This window comes from Seriola dumerili, unplaced genomic scaffold (assembly GCF_002260705.1).
Source record: "Seriola dumerili isolate Sdu_G_001 unplaced genomic scaffold, Sdu_1.0 BDQW01002628.1, whole genome shotgun sequence".
NCBI classification, from domain to species: Eukaryota; Metazoa; Chordata; class Actinopteri; order Carangiformes; family Carangidae; genus Seriola; species Seriola dumerili.
The window spans coordinates 226,087-250,936 of record NW_019176883.1 but is presented as its reverse complement, the minus strand read 5'-3'; the positions used below and the strand labels follow the sequence as shown (position 1 = coordinate 250,936).

Here is a 24,850-nt window from a genome sequence, read left to right as displayed (position 1 = left end):
TCATTCGTTTGAGTTAAATTATCTAACGCTTACTTAAATGAATGCCTCCTTAGAGAGCCATGAAAACACTTATTTTTGAATATATTTCACCATTTAACCTTTGTTTTGGTATGTGGATGAAATGCCTGGCATAAATACACAACTGCCGAAACTGGAATGGTGCACGAGCACAAAGATGAAATAGTGGATAAACGAAGTGAAACACCAAACCAGTTCTGAGTGGGACATTCATATCACTTTACTTTATTGTGCATTATGCATTAGTTTCAGACACATTTAGACACATACAGTAGTTACACAGTAAATATGTTGAGCAAATGTTGACTGTTGGTTTGTACGTGTCTGTTTACACAAACAGACATGGAGTTTCACAAGGTACACAAAATGTATCTAATAAAAATGCTGGTGTTTTTAAATATGCTGGTATCCGTGACAACCCGATGACTGACCACACTTCTCTCTTCAAGCTGCAAAAGAACAAGAAGATATAATCCACGGTGAGGATTTAGTCTACAGTATGTTACAAACATATTTTTTATACAACATGAAACGTGAAAGATTCTGAGTAGTTTAAGACACTGTTGCTGTTTGTGGTTTAGATTTCTCAGCCATAAATCTATTCAGTAAGAAATATTGTTGTGTTATTGCATCATTAAGGATCATTACCTGCAGCACAAGGGTAGATGTACTGTGTCTCAGCCTGGTCACCTGAAAGGAAAAAGAACAGGAAGCGAGATGGTTATGTTTTGTTTTTTTTAAATCCAACTTTCTTCATTTGTCCAACAGTCCAACACATTTCAACTACTCAGTTTTGGTATGTGTAAAAGGGATTATGGTGTGTGTAGGAGGTCTGAGTATTAGTTTTACTTGGCTGGTAGTAGTCATAGATCTTGACCACGGCTGGCTTCAGGTTCTGCACTGGGAGCTCCTGTATGAGCTCTAAGCTGTGGTTGATGGCTGTGTCCTTTGGTAACTGTTGGAAGAAAAACAGACGACACGATCAGTAACAAATCTGGAGAGCACCATCTGTTGATCCTCACTGTGAATTCCTCTCACCCCCTGAATGTAGACCATGATGTGGTCTTGCTTTTGTTCGACACGGTTCACCAGCAGAGCACGTTGGAGCTGTGAGGAGACGATACTCAGCTTCATCAACGCATGAAAACTCATCAGTTTCTACTGAGCTCAAAGTTTCTCCCGATAACTCACCCGTTTCAGAGACTCTGGGTCTGGGACAAAGCCAGAAAGCATTTTGATATCCAGGATCACCATGTTGGTAGTGGTCTCCTTTCCACTATATCTGCAACAGAACCATAAAAATGTGATGTTACACACCTTCACCCTGTTCTTCAGAGCTCTACTAGTTGTACGCATGGATGTTTTTCATCTGAGACTTTGGGGGATTTGTTTACAGTTAGGATATGTTTGAGCTACGTAGTAATGTTTCCCACACGTCCATCCACCAACAGTTCCTCAGTACAGCTGCACTGTGCAGATTATTGTTCATCAAAAATGTCAGTATTTCCTCTGTCATTGCTGTAACTTCTATCTGCTTGTCAATTACTTACAGAGACTTAAACTTCAAATGGAGTTTGGGTCTTTGAGATTTGTTGTTGCACACAGCCTCTGGTCTGACCTCAACACTTAAGGTTGTGACATCAGTAGGAGTTGGGATGTTGTAGTGAAGAGAAATCTGGAAAACAGGCACACAAGGAAAGTTTAATATTAAAAAAAATACTGAATTTCCTTCACTGAACTTGGTTCAAATTTATGCTGCATCAAAGTTTATCCTTCGAGAAGCATCATGCTGTTTTCAAGCGGGTCTCGTGTGTGCATCCTGGTTTTAGGTTCATACATTTAGACATCAAAGTTAAAAAATGCCTGACTCTCATGTCAAATAGCTTAATGTAGCATCATCCATCAAAGGTCCTCAACATGGAGACAAGTACAAGGTTTCACTTCTTATCTTTATATGTGACCCTTTACTTTGCCTACCGGACCTCCTGGAGTTTGATGAAATAGCCAAATACACGATTTCAGCTTCAAAAAGTGATTTGACAGGAGCTCTCCTCTGTTTCAGTGTCCTTTAAGATTTTAGATTAAAAATTCAAAATGAAATGGATATGGTGCCTACATCGCTCTACTTATTTCAACGTCTCCCAATCGTTTCAACAAAATCCTTTTAGAATAATTTGAATAGTCAGATTTCACCATTTAATTAAAAAGAAACAAACTAAACAAGCTAAACAAAATGGCACTTTGTAATTTTCTGTATTGCTCCACTGCTTCCAACCTGAAGGCAGTGTCGTAAGGAGGACGTACTTCAAAGAGACACAGTTAGAGCGCCGGTGCTGACTGACCTGCATTGAAGCACATGCAGTGCCCTTCACCTCCAGGCTGTACTTTCCCGTCACGTCGGGCAGCGTCTTCTCCTGGTAGAGCAGCTTGTTGTTTTGGTTCACATCAATTGTCAGCTGGCCGCTGGCGGACTGGACGGTCACTGTGCTCGAACCCTCTGGACTGAACGTCAGAGTGGAGTACAGAGCCAGAGCCTGAAGAGCCACCACCGTGTCCTACAACACACACGCGACTCAGTATAGTCAGGTCACTCATTCGGACATGTGCTGAACACAGGAGTCCATGTTGTATGAGATATGTAACAAACATCGTTGTTGAGAGGTAATGCAGCACAGATCATATTTCAGCTTTGAGAGCAATAATAGGAAACAACATTTTCATTTTTCTTAATATCAGGTCTCTGTAATTGTTGATTTTCATACAGAAATGTAAGATAAGAAAGTTTCAATTTAAAACTGGATATTTTGCTGTTTATGTGATTTGTAGTTAATGGCCTCTAACACTGCTGTTGTCCTCGGTGTGGTATAACCACTGATTGTGGAGGTACTGGGTAACGTTGTTTTCATCATATTTGTCCAGGAAGTATAGTACAGTACGGTCCAGCTTTATGCTGTTTGGGCTGTACCTGTGTGGAGGAGAAGCCTCCATAATGGTTCTGCTGGCCTGTCAACCACCTGACGATGCTAGAGGTGTAGCCCAGGTCTTCAGGAGTGGGGGAGGCGCTGAGTTTAGCCAGCATAACGTAGGAGCTGATCTCCACAGACAGAGAGGCTGAAGTATCTGTTGCTGTCTGGGACCAGTGGAGGAGACTCCCTAAAAACAGCCATCACAAACAAACAGGCATGAGATGAGCTGCGTTCACAGTAACTGAATCCAGAATGACTTCCTGTAGGAGGACGGCTCACCTTGTTTCACTGCGACGGTGTCTAGGTGCTGCAGAAGGTGATCACGTGTCTCTGTGTCTCCTGCCAGGGTGAAGACGTACGCCAGCAGAGCTGTAGTGTAGGTGTTGCTGAGGTTACCGATGGACTCCTTGAGGCAGGACATGCTCTTCTTCACCACATCGTCCTGTTACAGATTAAAAGAAAACATATGTTGTACTGACAATCATAAAAAATATGATTTAAAATAACAAGTCATTCGTCTGTCTCTGAATTAATGGCAGGTGTTTTCGATATTGGAAGTCAAATACACAATATGTGTTTGGCATTCATGTAGCTTAAGTCAGAAAATAGTGTCTAACATAACCACCACATTTAAAATCTGAGGTCATCTGTTCGCTTGTTACCAAAGTGAGACAGAGATACTGCAAATGAATGGAACGATGTCAGTTCTTCAGGGCTGGGCTATGTGGGCTGAATTCGACCTAATTCAAACTAATTACACGCTCTCATTTTCTTGACCCTTTTTTGTACAGAAGGTTTCTTCCACTTTTCTGTCAGTCTCTTTCTTTCTGTCTGGAAATCTACAACATAAAATGTGATTTTCTCCCAATATTCAAAACGACATGAGTGATACTTCTACATCCGGACAGAGATAAAGTTATTTTATTAGCATTTAACAACTTACAATTAACGACATGTTGAAACGGCAACAACTATGGACTGAGATTTATATAGAAATCACAGAACAATTTTATGTTCTTGTTTGACTGGTGCAGAGGTGATTTGTTTGTGTGTAGATTTTGTAATTGTGCAGTTTAGAGAAAAAACAAGATATCTTTTGGGGAAAGAGTCTACTCACAGTAGCAGAGATTTTCATCTCCAAGAAGGCAGCAGTGATGTAAGCACTGAGAGTCACTTCATCAGACACACCACCCTGTAGAGAGGAAGCACCAATCAGACATCATCATCACTGTACTTCCAACATGCAGATGCCTGATTTTGAGCACTGCCTACATACAGACTGAAAATGGTGGCAGTGTTAACAAATTATTGTCACTCACAAACTGCAAATGAATTTGTAATAAATTGGTCACTGCTCAGTTATTAATGAAAGGGGTCCTGCTACAGCGAGATGAGAGTCAGTGAAGATGAACATGTCTAACCTTCAGTTTCGGTTGTCGTTTTTTATCACACTCTGCAGGTAGCGTCAGCTTACCTTCATTCTGTTGTTAAAAAGTTTTCCTGACGCTAGGAAACAGCCGTTTTCTCGTTGATTACTCTCCAGCCAAGCCTTAGCCTCTTCAATATTTTTTGGGTCAATGTAGATGAAAGACTGAGCTTTGGCAAAAGATCTCAACACAAAAGCAGTCAGCCTGAGGACATCAAAACAAGGTTAGACAATAACTTGTGAAACAACAAAGAGGAAGCGCTGGATCTGTATAATGCCTCAGGATAGTCAACATGACACACTAAACATAACATGTTATGTTTAAGGTCATTGGCAGGGCTATTTCATGCATTAATTAGCAGTACAGGTGAACATGCTTTCTTGACCGTAACAAAGTGCAATCACATCATCTACTTGCTGCTGTTCTGTTCGGGTTCTTTTCTTAAGGTAATGACATGATCATTGTTGCACAGCATCTAAATCATGACTGATCAGTAATGTTCTTCTCACCAGGTGTTTCCTGGTCCTGATCCGAATGTGCTGTAAGCACCGTCTCTGTGTTTGTAGTTCAGCTGTCTCTGGTAGCCTGTATCACAATAGAAACACAAGCTTGTTAGAGCACAATGATGCACACGTTGTCAGATAAATGGATTTTTGAAAAAAGTGTGGATGTACAGACGTAAAGCAAAACAACATTTTGGGGAATTTTACGTGTTTATTAGAGGGTGGAGAGAGATGACAGGAAATAAGGGGAGAGAGGGGGAATGACAGCAAAGGTCTGTGGCCAGATATGAGTCTCCCTCCAGGGCGCCCCTGATATGTAGTCTCCAATTTGAATGATGAGCATTTTCCAGTGATTACACATGGCAACGGTTCTTATGTTTTGTGCAACAGATTGTTCAGATAAAGAGACTCACCACTGGTCAGGAAGTTGGTGGCCTTTTCCAGGATGGCTGGGGTCAGCTGCTGTGTGTTTTTCAGGTACTGGAGGATGTAGATGTTGGGAGCCAGGAGCGCCATGTTCTGCTCACCACATCCGTACGGCATCTGCAGCAGCCCATCCAGGTTTTTCAGGGCTCGGCCCAGAATGTCACCTGCACAAAAACACTGACTCACTAAGACTGAACATCTAACTGATCCAACTTTTAAAGGTCCATATCGTCTAAAGGTCCCTGTCCATGTGTTGTTTGATTATAGATCAGCTCTAGGTTCTATAGTAATGCTGTCAAAGCCTCAGTCAACAGAGAAATGCACACAGCCTGTATTCAGAAACTGAGCTGTCAGGACTTCCTGTAACTTTGTGATGTCACAACAAAGAGGGGCTCAGAGCCTCCTCTCTTCTGATTGGCTCACCGACCTGTTGTTACTAGAGTCCAGAGAGAAGCCTGAGAGAGGAGATGTAAAACTACACTGAGATGGTTTTGTGTTCTTAAAATATATCTTCTTATGGATCAACACAAAATAAATAATCAAATAAAACTAAAATATGGAACCTTTAATTTCAAATTGATTAGAAAAGATGCCCATCAGTTTGTCATGGCACAGTTGGTATAAAAATATGTTAATAAGCCTCTAACAGAGCAGATACAGTAAGTTGCTACACTCAAGTGAAATGAATTAATCAGGTTACCCAGGACTGATAGTGAAGCACGGGCGGATCCAGCAATCACATTCTCAGGGAGCTGTAAGTCTATTTCCTCCGTCAAAGCCTCTCCTGTGCACAGACAGGGAACAGTTTTAGAGAGAAACTCAAGCAGCAGTCAATCAAAACAAAGATGTCATGTACATTTAACCAGCGGTCAGTGGATCATGAGTTGTAACAGAACAGACTGGAAGTTACGATCAGTGTCATGACAAATTGCTGTGTGTCAGTTCTTCCATTACAGTTTACTGATAAAATATATGAAAATGCATTGAAGTGATGACACTTAAAAGAATATGAGGCACTTGCACTGAACTTGACACAATTGCCATAATAACCTAGGATGAATTTAGACATCCAATCTACTCCACCCCTCCTACCTTTAGGACAGAGCAGCCAGTTGTGGGTCTTAGTCATCTCAGTGCCTTCAGCCTGAGAGGGAAGGAGGGAGGGAATACTGTGAGATCTGTGAGCGAGTCTTCATCTTGTATCAGAAAAGAAAAAGTTTTTGGGATAAACTTTTTCTCTTTGATCTTCTTTTTAAGGCACCAACCTTTACAATGAGAGATCGTGTGACCACATCGATACGACCTCTGTCCGGCACGCTCACAACCTCGTTGCTACATGAAGTGTGGGATGCCACAGCCTCAGCAGACACAGTCACATTCATAACCCCTAAAACAAAAGATCATAAAACACAATAAATCCTAAAAGTATCAAAGTGTTTTGTCGATCTCATTGATTTCATACAAATGAAAAAGAAAGTTTAGCTGGGGAAAGAGGGGCAGCAATTCCTCCAACCCTTTAATATTTTGTGGATGAAAGCTTAATCCTCACCTAGGACTGAAGGGGCCATGGTCCAGCTGAGGGTCTTGCGCTCATTGCCACACAAACAGGATGTGTACTCTTTACCAGAAAGTGGCGTGAGAGTGTAATCTAAGGAGGGTGTTGGAGTCACAGTGAGCTGTTCAAGAGACAATAATGTATTTTAAAATTGGAGGTGAACAAATGTTCAAACTGATACCATCGTGTTGCTACAAATAAAATATGAGACGTCATGAGAAGTCATAAAACTAGGAATCACCCAAATGCTTCAAAGTTAATGAACTGTAGAGACACCATCATGGAAACTGGATAATCACATTGTCAATTCTAAAAATATTTGCTCTTAAGTAATAAAAAAAATAATGCCAAAGTGCATCTTATTACCTTTTTTTCTCTCAAATAAACAGATATCGAATCATCAGGCTGTTTGAAAACTGACCAAGTTCAGAAAACAAGGATTTCAAAGAGTTTCAACAATGTTTTAAAAGTTCCTGTGAAACATACTGATTCCATCCTGAAGTGAAATTGTTTCAATAAGAAAAATCAGACCCTTGTTTAGTTCAACTCATAACCCACATATTTACAGTGTGGTACATCCATAACTTTACTGAATCCTATATCCATAGTCCATGTTTTGTGGAGATATTTCTGATCTTTACTTTGTGCTGCGTATCATCCGAGTTAAAGACATTCAGTGTTTTCGTAAGAAGAAAAACTGTGATCACAATACGAACATGTGACACTTAGAAACAGGATAGTGTAACAGCTTGTTGCATATTTAGTGTTGAATCTGCACAGGAGCTTCCCACAGACAACCAGTGAAGTCTTAATCACAGATATCATTTCAGTGATTGTGAACCCATAAACTGCATTAATTAATTAAATTCATGTCCACCACAGGATGAAGTGCAGCAACTTTGCTGAATTTCCTCTGACTTTTCATGTGGCTTTTCATCAGGTCAAAATTTCAATTGGTCAAAAAAGTAAAATAATAAAAAAAAATCCCATCCAATCCAGATGCAAATTAGCAAATGTTTACATGCTAACATGCCTCGATGTAGATAAGGAACATTACATCAGCATGGTAACATCGTCATTGGGATGTTAGCATGTTAGCATGCTGACATTAGCATTAAGTTCATGTGTAAACTTTCATTACCATGATGCAACTGGACAGGTAGTTGAAGGTGGTTGCCTTCAGTTCAAAGTGCTCCCCCCGGATGATGGAGTAGGGCAGGGTGAGCTCCAGGAAGAAAGGCTGGAAGACAGTGAGTTCTTTACGCGGAGCCAAGCCAAAACCCTGAGGGGACAAACAGAAAGCCTCCGTCTCCCAGGTGGTGATGGTGTCTGGGACGGTGAGGGACACGTCCTTTGTTCCGGTCTCTCTGGATCAACAGATACAGAGACACATACTGTGATTTAGAAAAACTTGTTTTACATAGACCAGATCAGTCAAAGGAAAAAATTTGAGTAGATGATAATGTGTTGGATTAATTACACTCGTAACTATAGTATAGTTACTGACATAAAATAATAAAGTGTAAATGTGAAATTGTTGTGTTATACTGTGATATTGAGATTAAAAAAAAAAAAAAAATGCAGTTAATCAAAGTTCCATGTTGCTGAAGAAATTCATGCAATATCCTAAATAAAGAGCATAATCCTGAACATGACGCACACTGACGTCATGTTATCCTGATTTGAGCCATTAGGTTAAATAAAAATATAGTTAAATATAAAAGTCTTGAAGAGCAGTTTTAGTAAATTACTTCCATGCCATTCATGTGTGCAGGGAGACAGCAGGAAGCCAGAGACACGGACTCTAGAGCACATGCTCTATGGGCCCAAAGATGCACTCAAATACACTAATATCCTCTCATTTCATTCTCACCCAACTTCCACCAGGTCCCATATCCAGGTCTCAGGGAAGAAAGTGCGGACTGTCTGTATTGGTGGAGGCTCAGGATAGGCTCCCCCTACACCACCAGGTGCTGATCCTACTTCCGTTCTGGAAACTAAATCAGGAGCACTGTTAAATCTGTAACCAATACCTGAAAAGAAAATAGGAAATATTCTACCAGAGGTGGAGGACAGCATTGACACTGTGAACTGTTTTATTGATAGTAATTCTGAAAAAAAAAAGGTACCATAGTAGGGGCCGTGGTGGCCGTGGGGGCTGTGGTGGTATTCCCGTCCTCTGTACTTGAGGCATGATGGTAACCGGATAAACAAGTTTGTTGCCATCTTCATTCCTACATTCTTGTTAATCCAACAACATACAACCAGAGAAGTTGGAAAGTTGTACAACAAATAATATTCTTCATATCGTAGCTAAATCGTTGTGTAAGACGTACCTGGAAAACTGTGTAAGCATCATCTCTCTCAGACGGATATGGCAAAACGTATCTTCTTGGTCTCACATGCAAGCACTCGACAGGATCCTGCACCTCATATGGAATATACGTTGATTTGCTGACAGGCAACAAGCCAAATATCTGTAAAGAAAAACAGGGTTCAAAGCTTTAACCTGCCAAATGTTTCTCGTTCTATGACGAACTCATGATCGAGTTTATCTTTGGATTTAAGGCTCTTTTATCTTGAAAAGGTGGATGTCGAGTAAGAAACAGTGTCTTCATCCAAATGACTGACTTGTACAGAAGAATGCAAACTTTTTCAAATTGCATTTTTATAACAGAATACTTTACAACTGCTTAAAAATATCTACAAAATCAGCATCGACCTGCGTTGAACAGCTGAATTATACAGTTGGTAACAATGTACAACTGGAAGAGGAAGAAAAAAACTAAAAAGAATCAGGACAAATGGAAATCGTAGCAGAATAAATCGTAACCTCTGGATGACTGATGATGGTAACAGTTGCATGCATGCATCTATTTGTGGTTGATTGCAGCAGTTACCTTGTCTGCATTCAGAGTCTTCCCCGGCTCCTTGATGAGGACGCTCTGGTCGACAGCGCTCACGCCACAAAGAGAGTCTGGCTGGGCCGTCACCTGCATGGTGGTCTCCTCTCCTGGGACGGCTGAGGACGGAGAAAACTCCAGCGACACCTGACACACACAGAAAACATACATCGCCCCACCTGGACTTTAGTGGTGTAAACTGACAGCCTATAATCTTTATTTTAATCCGACTTCTTTATATTTTTGACAAATGCCCAAAAAATCTCCCATGATAGATTTTTACTCAGCCGGTGGTACATTCCTCATAGTGGCTGATGGTGATCAAGCTTCGAGCTTCAGGACAGATTCACCAATGGGAATTCAGGAATTACATATGGAACAATGTGTGAAACAAGCGTCCAGTTTACCTTTCTATTGCATGTGGAGACGCTGCACTTGTAACAGATGCACACGTCCAAACTTTCAGAGTTGGGTAGATGACAAAACTTAAAAATCATGTGGACCCACATAAACCTGTGGGGTGAAACCCTACATTGACCTCACTGCAGTCTTGGGGGGTTAAGTTATTGCCCCTCCTCGTTGCCTGTTGTGCTCAGGGTGATGCTTCCACACCAATATACCTGTGGAACATCATCCAGTTCAGGTAAAAGTAATTCAATTACAGCTAGTGTGATATTTACATTTACTCATTTAGCAACTACAACTGAGGGACGTCACTAAAGCTTCAGCGCAGTAGGAGACCTTGAGTGAGCACACAGTACTACATCTATTTAACCAGGTGAAGAAGTCCACAGAAAGAGCACAGTAAGTGCTAGTTAGCATGTTGGGCTTCGCCATCAGGGAACCACAGACCAGAACTGGAGCATAAGGTTGTATGATTGAGTTGATGGGTGAAGACCCAGAAGTCACTCTGATGACAACCATTAGTGACTTTAATTTGACTGATCATTTCTACTAAAACATATGCCTCATGTAGACGGCTGACATGTGGGTACACTGATGTTCTGTACTAACAATTAATATACACTTTGATTCTACACCTACGTCCGACAGGTGCATGTGTTGGTGCCACGTCGTCTTCTTCCTACACTGACCTTGTGACCGAAGCATTTCTCTGTGGAGAAGTCAGCACTGTGGGCGATCACCGTCTCACTGGGCAGGATGGTGTAAGCCAGCACCTGGATGTCTGGTGCTGAGTCTGGACTCACGCTGAACTTAAAGGACACCTCGCCCTCATTCACTGAAACAACAAACCAACAGTTTGTTTCATTCACAGGCCTCCAGGCATCAATAAAACTGCGGTTTAAATGTTATCTGTCCATGCCTCATTTCTCCAGACTCAGGATTAAAGCCAGTCTTTACCCACCTGACTGATCTTGAACTTCAACCTGTTTAAATCCTTGCGTGACAATGGCTCCTTTGGATAAGACCTGGAGAATTTGAGAGGAAATGACACAAAGTGATGTAAAAGTAAAACCTGATTCCCATTCAACATCAGATCACAACACTGTGTGGTGTTCTGATGTGAGTCTTTGACATGTTATTTGTTGTGGAATATGTAAATGTCAAAAGGTTTTCCGTACGATTCAGTGAGTAGGAGATAAAGATATGGTTTCAGCTAAAATACAGCTGCTCTAAAAACAGATCTGGGGTCTGTTTAACGTCCCTTTGAGATATCTGAGTTTACTGAAGATAACTGATCCTGAATAACTGGTCTGACAAAGCTGGTTACCAACCTCTTGAAAACCCTGAGTCATTAATTGCAGCAGTAAAATGTTATAATTCAGTGAACTAAGCACTGCACCAGAAACGAGCCGAAAATAATCAGACTAAATATTACTAAATATCAAAGCAGTAGCAGTACGTTATAAATTAGTGCTAGTTAATTCTTTTTTTGATGGAGGACCCATTGAGTTGTTACAGGACTCCAGCTCGAGGTGCATGTGTAAGTAACTTAATGGTTTCATAATGTTACATGTCTGTAGCTACAGTAGCCATGATAACGTTAGCTAACTTGCTAACTTGCTGATATATATACTGTATATATATATATATATATATATATAAATGTTGCTATTGCTAGCTGGCTAACTGCTAGGATTGCTGTGGAGCATTTCATGGCTATGCTAGCGTGGGCTAATGGTTGCGGCAAGACAGTTTTAGTTGGCTCTTGCGTACACACGATAACTTTATTCAGTTGTGCGCTTAGTGGCTGCATTCAATGGGTTTCGTAACACCTTGCTGACGACACGAAGGGAGGGGAGGGGGGAGGGGCGTGGCTGATGAAGCATTTGTTTTGGTCCAAGTGTAAGTAAGATGTCAATATTTGATATGAATGTCATTTTAAAATATCTTTTTTGTGTCCATGTCTCTGTAAAAAAACCCAACTGGAGACAACCTGAGGGACAGTTCACCCATCACTCACCAGGTACATCACATGCACAGAGCCCTGTTTCTCTCCCACCACTGTGTACCGGATGGAGATGTCTTCTTCTTTGTCACAGGGAAGTGGTTCATCCTTCTTCTTCACCTCCAGGGTGCTGACTGTTTTAGTATCAGGAGTAGAAGCCTGGGCCAAGGACACTGTGTGATGTCCATCCTCATAGTATGGAGTTCTATAACCGGAGTAGCCCAGTTCTGGTTTATTGCTAACCTTGGTTGTAGAAAGGAAACATTATAAATAAGCTCATGGTGGTTGAGACAGAAGAAAACTTTGGAAAGTATGATCAGTTTTTACAAGCAAGGTAAATGTTGAGATATAGAGAATGGCCACTAGCTACTATGGTGGAACCTTGGTCAGGTGTTACATTTTCAGAAAGCATTTCATTTCATCTTTCGTGCTGCGATGTCATCTTCATGAAAGCTTTTTCGATTTTGGCTTCCGACTTACGTGGAGCTGGATGTCGCCTCCAAAGTTTTCTGTGTTAAGTGAGAAACTGGCGAAGCCATTGCTGTCAGTGGTGAGATTATGTAGCCGACGTGCTGACCACCTTTCACCCTCAAATACGTAGAGCTTCATGTCAGGAATGGGTGTATTATTGAAGTGAACTGCTTTGACCTGTTGAAAAGCACAAAAAGGTGTATCACTGAGAATGCACATGACTTCTGTGGACATACTAAAGAAGTGACAACCACATGTTACACTTACTTGTCCCGCCACATTTTCTCCTTTGTTATAAATCTTGGGTATGTGAATAAAGGACAGCTTCCCAATAACATAAGAAATCTGTATCCTCTTCTCTTGTGGGCGTGAAATACCTACACAAGAAGTCTCCATGTTACAACAATGTGTGCGCCATATTGTTTAGATACATGATGCACTGTATTTTTCCAAAACAAAAACTTCTTCTTTTTAAAAAAGATTATAAATAAAATACAGTAAGACTTGCCTGTTCCTTCCTCTTCCATTTTGACTCTGAGCCGCAGGTGATCTTGCACCGCTTTCTTGTCCATCTTTGTGAAGGTCGACATCGGGATGGTAAAAGCAGCACAGCCTGTCTTTTCTGTCTAAAAAGTAGAATAAAAAAGATTAAATAAAAACACAAAAAATACACATAACAGATGAAGTTAGTGATGTAATTCAAACTTTAAACTGGTTACAACACTTTCTTACATTCAGTCACGTTTTTCACTCCTCAGTTAGTTACTTTCTCAGTATTCGCAGTTCAAACTGTCAAGCACTGTTCAGACCCTGTCTTCTTCCTGTAAACTGTATTCCTGTTAGACTGACATGTCACACACTTGCCCCAGCCTTGTTACTAACCTAGCACATGTCAGGATCACCAAACGACCACCTAGCAACTATTTAGTAACGCCATAGCAATCAAGCTAAACGCCCTGGTTTCATTTTGCTTTTACTGTGTTTTTGCATGCGTGTGTGTTTCTACACGGCATCTGCTCCCTCTAATTGTCCTTATTTATATTCAAGCATATTGTTTGTCCTCCCTCTGTAACTCTACCTTATTTCTGTCCTGCTTTCTATGTGCTATATAAACAAAGTTATTATTAATTTGGTTCAGAAATAATGAGGGCAACTTCTGTAGCCAAGTGCGAACATCAAAGACCATCTTTGAACAGATATTACGATATTTTGTCTCTGATTACGATAATGTGTGACTATGCTGTCAAATAACTAATGTTATACAGATGTAAGAATGATAAGAATATGATCTGTATGGTATGAATGTAATATGTGTGTGTGCGTGTTTCAATGTTGATATGATCATGATCATGCATGTATCTGTATAGTAAAATATACAGTATAGTGGAAATTAATGATGTAAACTGTATGTATGATGTAATCAGAATAATAATGAAAATATATAATAATAATTTATATGATATCCTGTCAGTGTAATAGTGATATATCTTGCAACTAAAAATATGATAATTATATGAAATAGTGTCAAATAATATGAAATTAGTGCAGGGATATTTTACATAATATAATAATTAAAAATATTAGTTAAATACTGCTTTAACTGAACAAACTCCCTCTGCTGGTGAAGACTGTGAGATTTGGTTGAAAGCTTTGGAAAAAAAAAAAAGCCAGTAAGCTTGAGTTTAATTACTATCATGGTTTTATGCTCCTCAATTTGTAGACTGTGATGACAAGATATGAGAATATTCAGTATGTTTTCTAATGTGGTGTTAAACGTGCACAGTATGTGATATGTACAGGATACACACAGTCTGTATGGGCAGACGGTCCAACTCCATATGAGTCAATACAGCGACTGTACCTGCTTTGTCTCCTTGAAGCACGGGACCTCTACAGAAGGGATTCCCTCTGGATGTTCAGGGGTAACAATTAATACAGACAGAGTATAGTGATGAAAAGGTCGGCACATCTCAACTTCAACACTGCCTGGCACAGGCTGTCCATATGTATACCTGATTAGATGAAAATAAATAAACACACGTGTGTTGTTGAAAAGGAGGAACTCACCACGCTGCATCTGTTTCAGAGTGCAATTTGTCCTTTGTCAAGAAAAGGCTTTTACTTACTGTGCACATATTTCAGCTTTGATTTCTTCTGCTTCGATACTTAGTTCATCAGTTGCGTTTATTTTCACATCAAATTTAGGCAAAACTGAGGACAAAATATATGGTTGTTAACGTTCTTGCTTCGTTACAAGAGGATGGAAATGGAACGTAACAGAAACAGAACTTACCATATTTCTCCACCTTGAAGCTGTGATGAAGTTTCTGTTCGCCAAATGACACAACAACCTGGTAGAATCCTTCACTGGCCTCAGAGTTCAGGGAGTAAGACAGCTGCAATATTTTAGCATCGGATGTTTCATTCAGCCACTGTCCGATCCGGTTATTGTTAGCATCCTGTTGAACGAAATAAAAGAGAAGGAACACGTGTTTACGACACAAAGAGGAAACGTGTGAAATACAGTGAAAACCGTGCTGCTCATCGTTTTGTTTTCTCCTTCAACAGGACCGCAGATAAAACTGGGCCACACATTCAGATTGTGTCAAATTTTTCTTGTTGACTCAGTTTGAAAAACATCATATTAATGAAAGTGCTTTTAACTTAAGCAAACGTGAAGCCTACACTTTGCCTACATATTATTTTGAAACTACTGTCAAAGGTTATTAGTAGTGACAGACACTGTATATACAGATATACAGATAAAATTCACTTGAATGGGAAAGTGGTCTCCGACTTTTGGATCCAACCGTATATTTGTTTAAAAAAGTGTCATTTAATATAGTTTAACAAGGAGGCTGTCAAAAGCTCCAGAAAAATAGTAAGTGGACCTTAACTTAAACATTTTTTAGTCAAACTACATTAACCTAATTTAAGAAAAGGGACAAATCTATTCAAATGCAGCTTGTAAATACATGGCCTTCAAGTTAAAGTTTTTTTCTTTCCAAGAATGAATTTTTATGCTTAAGTTTAATGTATTTTTTCTGGTAGCCATTGTCATTATACACAACAGATGTTTTTTCAATTTTCAGTGATGTTTGATGCTCCTGCCACAGCAAAGCCAAAAATAAGCTAGGTACCGAAATATTTAGTTAATGTTGAAATAATAGCTTTGAAATACACTCAGCTTATAAAGCACTTGATGTTTCTAGGTTTACATGCTGAATAAAAACCGTCCCATGTTGTTTCAAGGTGTTTGTATATGTATCAAACTTAACTCTCAGTCTGAAAAGTGAATAGTATTCGTCTTACCTTAATTTCAATTACATTGTACTGCAAAAGAAAGAGAGAAAGAAAGAAGAGAGCTTTGTTAAAGAACATGTTGGTTTATATTGTTCTCATCATACAGTGTCCTAATGAGTCTGGGCGAGACATTTTCTTTATTTAAGATATCAATAACGTCACAGTAATGAGCAGCCAAAGCTCTGATATCTTGATATCAGAGTACAGTTGACAACTGTCACACAGTCCATGCAGACGTCAGCTCTTATATTCATGTTTTTAAATATGAAACATGTAACACTTATCAACATTACAAAGGATTTTCCATAGAGTATCTGTCCTCCATTTATATTTCATTTTCAATACAGTTTCATAGTCATCACTTTGAATTTTATCTTCTTCAACAAAATGGGAAACTAGTGTTCGGAGTGTAAAGAATCATTACAGCTTCAGGGTTGTACTATTGACCCTTCATCGGGAGCTGATTGATCAGAGACATAAATCTGATTAAAGAGAACAACCATGTCGATCACTCGCTTCATTACATAACTTCTGTTTAACTCTGCCAGCCAGTGTGTATATGTCAGTTCACCAGGGCACAAATTAAGACCTGCACAGTATCACTAACACTGTGGTTTACACATGAAATCTTAAAGAAAGGAGACACAGTTCAAACACTCACCAGCCGACTGGCAGGTCTCAACTTGGTGTCCAATGTTATGACTCTGAAATGTACTGACAGAAACGCACAGAGATTAAATGAAGCTCATCCACAGCCGCATTAAACATCCTGCCCGACACTAAATCTGCTTCTTCCGTCCACTCAGAAGTGACATCAGTACGATCAAACTCACAGGTTGGATAAGGTCAGAAGAAGAAAAGGTGATTGACTATTGTCTTTTACATGATTCCCTCTGTTATCTGTTTTGCATGCTGGGATTCTCTGTTTGTAAATCAGCTGAACAAACTTGACTTGATATGAAACTACATAAACAAATTCAAAGAGAGGAGAGAGGATAGAAACACAAAACCTTTATTATTGATCTGTCAGATCTTTAGACCATCAACCACACATTAAAAACCTTCATAAGCCAAAATCCAACTAATAAAATAATCCAACATCTAAACCAATCAACTCTTATATCCGGAGCCAGGCGTTTCCTGTCATGCCCGGAGGCCTACCTGAATTCACTACCTGAATTTCCTTCGGGAATAATAAAGTATTTATTTATCTATCTATCTGTCTTGCAGTCGGTGCAGAGCTCCAAAAACCTGCAGCCGCCTTGATCTCGTGATTATTCTCGCCTATATTTGCATGACGACAGAGCAAGTTGGGATCAAGTCGGACAGAAAACTATTGGTGATCAATTCTGCCCAGGCCTGGCTCATCTCCAATGAGCCTACACTGACCCACTTCTTTAGAACACTACCATTGTGGCGTGGGCGGAAATCTTGGAAGCTACAGAGAGCCAAAGTCATGACGTCACGTCGGGCTAGTCCCCTTTCAGTTAGCTTCAGTAACTCGGTGCATTTCAGCATTTTTTAATCGATCTTTGTGAGAAGATGAATCGTGTTCCTCTGTAGTTCTTTCTCACACTTAGAGTTGAAACCTTCATGATTTAAAAAAAAATCCAAATTTAGCTCTAAACACTAATGTACTGGGTACTCCCGTCTATAAACTGTATATACATTATTGTGTCCAACAGCATAGATCACCCGCTCAAACTCACTTGTTTGTCCGGGGAGGTAGATCGGTTTATCTGTTTGGATGAACGCACTGGCTGATAGACTTTGAACATGACTTTCCTGATTTCTTTAGAGTAAAATGTGTTGCCTTGTACCTCCACCTCGAACTTCTGCACCCTTTCATTCTGCACTAAAGGAGCCTGCGAGAGAAAGATATTGTATAGATCCAGGAAAACCGTTAACAAGGCAAAACCAAACTGAAATTATATTGAACAAATTAGCACACATTTAAAAAAATGGGGAAGTGGAAATGGGAAAAAGAATCTCTGGAGCTGACCTTAAAGTGAGTGCAGGTATGAAACTCTTCACTGGATGCTTGTTTGAGAAGGGTTGTGTTCTTCTCTTGGGAGATCAGAGTGACGGTCATGACCAGAGTCTCGTTGGGCTGCAGGAGACTCACACAGAATTTGGTTTCAGCTCCAGCTTCAAGAACCGCAGGAACAGCCACCATGTACTGTCTATAGACACAGAAAGACACACACACACACAGTGGATACCTCACTGGGTCTGTACTGCAGATTATTTAGCAAAACTTGATCTAATATTTAAACTAGTTTTAACACACACACAAACAGTATTATCATTATTATTTTCATACAATTATTATTATTATACAAAGTAAACTTACGGTCCGGCCAACACTTGACCCACAGACATCCAGCTCAAGAGGACACACAGTGTCCATGTCCACATCTGACTCCCAGGGTGACCCATGACTGACTCGGGCAATCCTCAGCCAGCACACGTTAAATAGCCCCTGCTACAGGAACCCACCCCCACACACAGACAAACCTCCACACACACACACACACACACACACACACACACACACACACACACACACACACACACACACACACACACACACACACACACACCATTTCCAGGTATCTCGTAAGTAAATCATTTATAAACTTCACGTTGTTTAATATTGTGTATCAGGCTGGAAATATAAATAATTTTTTGTAAGAATTTAATCACGCAGTATTCAAAGTTCAGAAAGTTTGTTTGTCATTGCAGGTATAAAAAATAAACAAAGTTCTGTAGGACCAGGATTGAGCAACTGACAAAATCAAGAATAATACAATAGTTTGTGCGATGATGTTCATATTGTATTTTATACAGTATCTCATTGTCAGAAATGCTGCCTCCTGGTAGTTTGTTCTGCCTGGTTCTTCCACAGTGACAATGCCATGATTTAGAGCACTGTAGTCTCCTCTGTCAATTTAAGATGTCATTGTTACAGTAAATTGAGTTCTGCAACATTGCCCTTTACCAGCGTGGGATGTTTGATTTGGTCATGCAAACTGCTCTTAACCTGATGAAAGGCCAAAGGTTTTCTACTAATTAAACCTTAGCGGACTGATAAAGTCCTCAAACTTTGCTGAGGGTTACATGCAGTCAGAAATGTGCTTACTGTTTAAAATAGTTCAACTCACAACTATTTGTATTTGCATAAGACGATATATAAATAATATATATATATAATATATATATATAATAAAAATATGCAACCACTTTTCTTGTGAGGTTTATGCAAGTAATGTACTTTTCAAGCAGAAAAGGTGATTAAATGTTCATTGTAGGATAAAAAAAAAAAAGTACAGACAAATTTAAAATGTAGCGCTGATTAGCAAATATTAGCATGTTAAACATGCTAAACTGACAGTGGTTATGTTAATAGGTTATATCAGCTTATTGCTATCGTGAACATGCTCGCTGTTAAATTTGCATGCAACGACATTTTCTGTCAAATAAAATAAATTCTAATTGATTTCAACTATTATTTATTCCTTAAATTAATGTCACGGTTAACGTTAAAGGAAAATTTGTAGTAAACTGCAGACAATTCGCCAGAGACAGTGGTGTAAGGTGAAACAAATGAGCTATTCAGCTATATAGCTAACGTTAGCTAGATAACACTAGCTAATTCACTGGTAACCAAAAGCGTCTTAGCGTTCACAACGTAAAGCATCGAGGCGTAACGGACATCAGCGTTAGTATAACTTAACCAACTCTTACGTACGTTACGCTAGGGAACGGTAACTTACAGTAAAGTCAGTTAATTTTACCTGGAGCTCGGCGAACAGAGCTAAATGCTTGTCAAGGAGACGGGAGTTCAAATCTGGAGTGTTGGACCCGTCGGGACCGCGGGCAGCACCTTCCTCCGGTAGTTTCTGAAGGTGGCATCTGCGTTGGAATCCATAGTATTTCCACACATCCGATTGATTTAACTCTGAAAGCCGAGCCTTCAGCCGTGGTGACAGGTTAGCATTTTGGAGTGACTGGAAAGGCGCAGGCTCCCCCTGGTGGCAGTTAGGATATGTAGGATATCGCGGTAGGATATTACCAATTATATCCCGATCATAGAAATTCCCCACAATTAATTTAAAACGTGAGAACACTAAACGCAATGAAGAAGTCAGGTAATGATAATTCTTCAGGACAAGACTATGAGCGACAAGCTGTCCACAGCTTTCTCCCGGGTAAAGAGAGCCGCCAACGTCACAGTTTTATTGAAGGAAATAAGTAAAGACTGCACACACCATTTTGTATGAAGACCTACTACAATTCTGTAGAAAAAGTTGTACTTTGGCAACCATGTCATATCAACTGTCAAACAAACCTGAAGTTCTGTATTCCTTTCTGTTTGTTTGACCCTTTACCTTACGTAATGACATGTACTGTATATTATCTGTTTGCACAATCTCGGAGCGAATGAAAGCAACAACAAAAAAACAAAATTAAAAAATTGAACATGATAGAAGAAATAATTACTTTGACCCTAATATTCAAATATTCAATAGTATTATGACTACACTATTTTATGATAGCCGTGTGTGTTATGTGTGTTTTTTTCATATAGTAATTTTTTATGCAAACTTTTACCAACATCCCTTCCAAATTCACCATTTATACTGATTTAACGCTTCCCTTAGCACAAAAAATGTTTTAAATTGCGTTTGATAAGAGGTGAAATTAAGATTCAAAATCTTACTCTATTAAAAATTAAACTTTATGTTAATATGCGTTCAAAATCAATGTTTTCAAATATCTTTACTTTATTAAACCTAAATACAAATTTTCCTTTTCACACATAGATCAGGGGAGAGCGCGAACGCAGTCCCCCACTCCCATAAATTATGCAGTTGAGATTCCCACATTTGGGGAATTCACACTGGTCAGCACGGCCGGAAGTGCAATGGCCGAGCCTCGCAATGGGTGAACCACCCTACTTGATCATGGTGTCTCCCCTGCCAGGTAAGTATGATTTTGGGTTGTTCCGGATACCGACTTGTTTCACAGACAAACCATGCTCACTGATGGTGCTGACGAGCTACGAGTAAACAAAACCAATAGTTATAGTCCTGAGTCTGCAGGATTTCAGCACAAATAAAAGAGTTTTGTACGAAGGCTGGTTTTATTATATTATATTATATTTATATTACAGTTTATTTGACGAAAGAATAAAACGAATTGTATTTCCCATCATGCAATGCTGCGTCTCCACAGCAAAAGCGGACATAAAATCATCTATTTTATCATTTTACGTCCTAAAGATGAGCGACAGGTTGTGAGCCAAAGCTTAATCGCGAATGCAACAGAGGTTTTTTGATCCATGTTTGAAATTGAGAGAAAAGTGTAAAGAACTAACTAAGTACGTTTTTCACACATTACAAACCACTTCCTGTTTCTTTGTTTACCAGTGGCGGCAACTGATAAATTCTCGCTACTGCCTCCTACTGCTCTGGAGGTGAACAACACTGTTTCTTCAACATATTTATCTACGTTTCTCTGCATGTAAGTCACAGTAAAAAAAAACAATTTAGATTAAAACAGGAAAATAAAGTTTGCACAATGCGCATGCCTTTCTTTTGATCTGTCAGGGAAAGCGGTCGGGAAGCAGCAGCAGCAGCAGAAATTATGCAGAGTGGATATTCACTTCTGGAGAATGAGCTACAGTAATAATCAAAAATGAAATTACGGTTCATTTCAAAACTACAGTGCAATGAAGCTAAAAACACATCAAAACTTGAAGGTTTAATTAAGAACCTAGGAAGAAAAGTAGAGTGAACGCAGCATATTTCCTTTCCTCCTCGTCTCAATAAGAAGTTTGACCCATTTAACAATCACATGTACGTCACTGCAGGCTCACGCATTCAAACTGCAAGGAGTATTAGACGTCCGGACTATTATTTAACACGCAGTATTACATCTACTGTTCACTTATTAATATTATACATTGAGAGGGGGTGCACCGTTCCTGGAAGTACTGCAATACAAGGTCGATGCGTGGAGTGGACGGAGCAAGCCCCTATTCCATCTCCCTGTTCCAAAAATCAATTTAATAATATGGTCCCCGGGTAGGGGACGTATCAGATATTAAACTGATAAAACACGATACTACACTTGATCTTAGCCAAAAGGCCGAGAAGCGATAACACATATCACTTGGCGAGGCAACGACCCTGATTACTCCGCAACGTCCAGTCTCACTGAATGGGTTACACACCTGAATTACATCATTTTGGGGTCAAAATTATGAAACGGAACGAAAGTACATTGAAGCCCATTGTACCACTGGTTGCTGTTTTTGTTGGCGTGTATTTTAATATAACTAGCTTTTTAAATGCACCTTCGTTCGTATCTTTCCTGACACGTGGCTTGGCCTTCGTCCAATAGGAAGTAGGAATAACGCTATGGAAACCAAAACTTCATTTTTAAACAGGCCACGTTAATACATGTTGTAGCATATGTCGGTATATATGGCGACTATAACGATGTTTTCAATTCAACTTAATAAACGTGAAAATGACATTCGGTGTTGGGGGAAAACAGCTGTTTTTAGAGATTCTAATACTTGCAACAACAAACAGCGCTCTTCAGCGGTCTCTAGCGGAGAGTGAACGTGAGTGCTCCTGTAGCCACCCCCCCAACGAGGACTCTGCGTCCTTATGCCGTCTCACTCTGATTCTCCCCAAAAGATGAAAGAACAACCCTTCTCAAACCACCCAAAGCATCCAGTGAAAGTTCTGATACCTGCACTCACTTTAAGGATCCAACTCCAGAGATATCTTTTTGCCCATTCTCCCCACTTTCCCATTTTTTTTAAGATGTGGTGCTAATTTTGTTCAATAATAATTGAATCAGCTTTGGTTTTTGCCTTTTAAGTGTTTTCCTGGTTCTATACAATATCTTTCTTCTCTCGCAGGACTCCTTTAGTGCAAGAATGATAAGGTGTGCAGAGTTCGAGGTGACGGGATACAAGGCAACACATTTACTCTAAAGAAATCAGGGAAGTCCATGGATCAAAAGTCTATTCAGCCAATACGTTCAATCCAAACAGAAATAAACCGATTACCTCCTGCCGGGACAAAACCAAATTGGTTGAGGTTTGGAGCGGTGAATCTATGCCTGTTGGACACGAATATAACATTAGCGACTCAAACAACGATATTCTCACCTTTAGCTCTCTCTCACAAAATAATAACCGGCAGCAAAACGTTATTCTAACTGTTGTATATGATTTTACACTCAATTTGACAGGTTTCTTGGGGTAACTCAGTACATTAGTTTTGTTTAGACGCCTTAAATTTGTAGCGGATTTTTTTAACTAAATCAGTCACTTGAAATGAAAACCTAATGCAATGCGTTATACTTACAAACCCCGCTTCCTGCTAACAAGTAACTGCCCTCCGCATAGAGTGAAAAAAAACGATAAGAAATGAACTTCAAGCTTTTTGTTATAGTAGGAATCACGATTTCATTCTTTCCTCAACAATGAAGTTAAGAAACTGTTGTAAAGATCCCGAAATTAAAAAATGCGGCTAAGTTGATTCAACTGTTGCGAAATGTAACTGGAATGCTTGCTTACATGAAAGACTAAAACAACATGAAAAGGAAAGGGAGTGTAAGTGATAGCCCCGAACCGGTGACGGCATGGAACCTTGTGGTTTGAGCCTCTCTCTTGTTACTTCCTAACATTTACTGATCCTTGCCCATGCCAACAAAATAGGCTGAGACAATAAAATAGTTTGCTAAAAAGAAGATGATAGTTGTGAAACTGCGTACGCCTGATTGAGAGCATAATAGAAGCACAATTGGCAACCACTGAACACTTTTCACGACGGGCACTGTTCAGAACTTGATCATCACTCATGCTAGTTTCTCTGTCCGAAACTGATTCCCAACTTGCCCTGCGTGTCGTGCATTAGCAAAATTAACTTATTAATGAGGCCACTGAAATCGGTTTTTAGCCAGAGGCGATGTTAACCTCCAACGACGAATACAAAGCAACTGGGTGCAGAGTGTGTTTGACTTCAGGAGCTTCGCAATCATCATACCCTGTTCACATGTGCCAGCTGACACCAAGCATTACTTAAGCAATACCAGCGCAATTATATACAAATAATAAATGAGGACATAACTTTACTCTATATCTGCCTGAACAGGAAATATACAAGGCTAAAGCTGGTTGAAGTTTCATCAGTAGAGAGAACATATGCCTAGAACAGGTACCATGAACAGTGAATACCGCCTAGGTCTATACGGGATATAAGATGCCTTACGATATATAGTTTTAAGCTGTTGCCTTGGATTAATATTACTTATTTATTAGAATATGAAAAATTTTCGGCTTTATGCAAGGTAAGTTATTAGTCACTGAAACAGTACACGTCCTCCCCACGTGAGACAGCGCTTGTATGGTGGTATAACTTTAAGAGATAGAATCCTGGCGGACAGATCAATAATAAAGGTGTTTTGTGTTTCTGATCTCTCTCCTCTCTTTGAATTTATATTATGTAGTTGTCATATCAAGTGTAGTAACTAGCTTTTTCAGACTCGCAATATTACAAACTAAACTCAATAGTATAATCCACACGAGAGCGACTTAGCATGCAAAACATGATGATGGACAGAGGGAATCATGTTAGAGAAGCCCTAGAAGTATGCATGCTTGTTCATGAATCAACCGGACCTGTGGTGTTCCTTCTTCTGACCTTGATATCCCAACCCTGTGAGTTTGATCGTACTGATTGTCACTTCTATTTGTATTTGTATATGGTGAGAAGATATGGCAGAGGTATTTTTTATAGTCTTTTATCAAGGGCCGCATGATGAGATGCTATATACTTAATCATC

General features: G+C 39.7%; 1 pseudogene; it reads right to left on the bottom strand.

Annotated features, from left to right (window-relative positions):
• Nucleotides 1-213: 213 nt before the first annotated feature.
• Nucleotides 214-18,436, bottom strand: LOC111239404 (annotated as a pseudogene).
• Nucleotides 18,437-24,850: the final 6,414 nt, after the last annotated feature.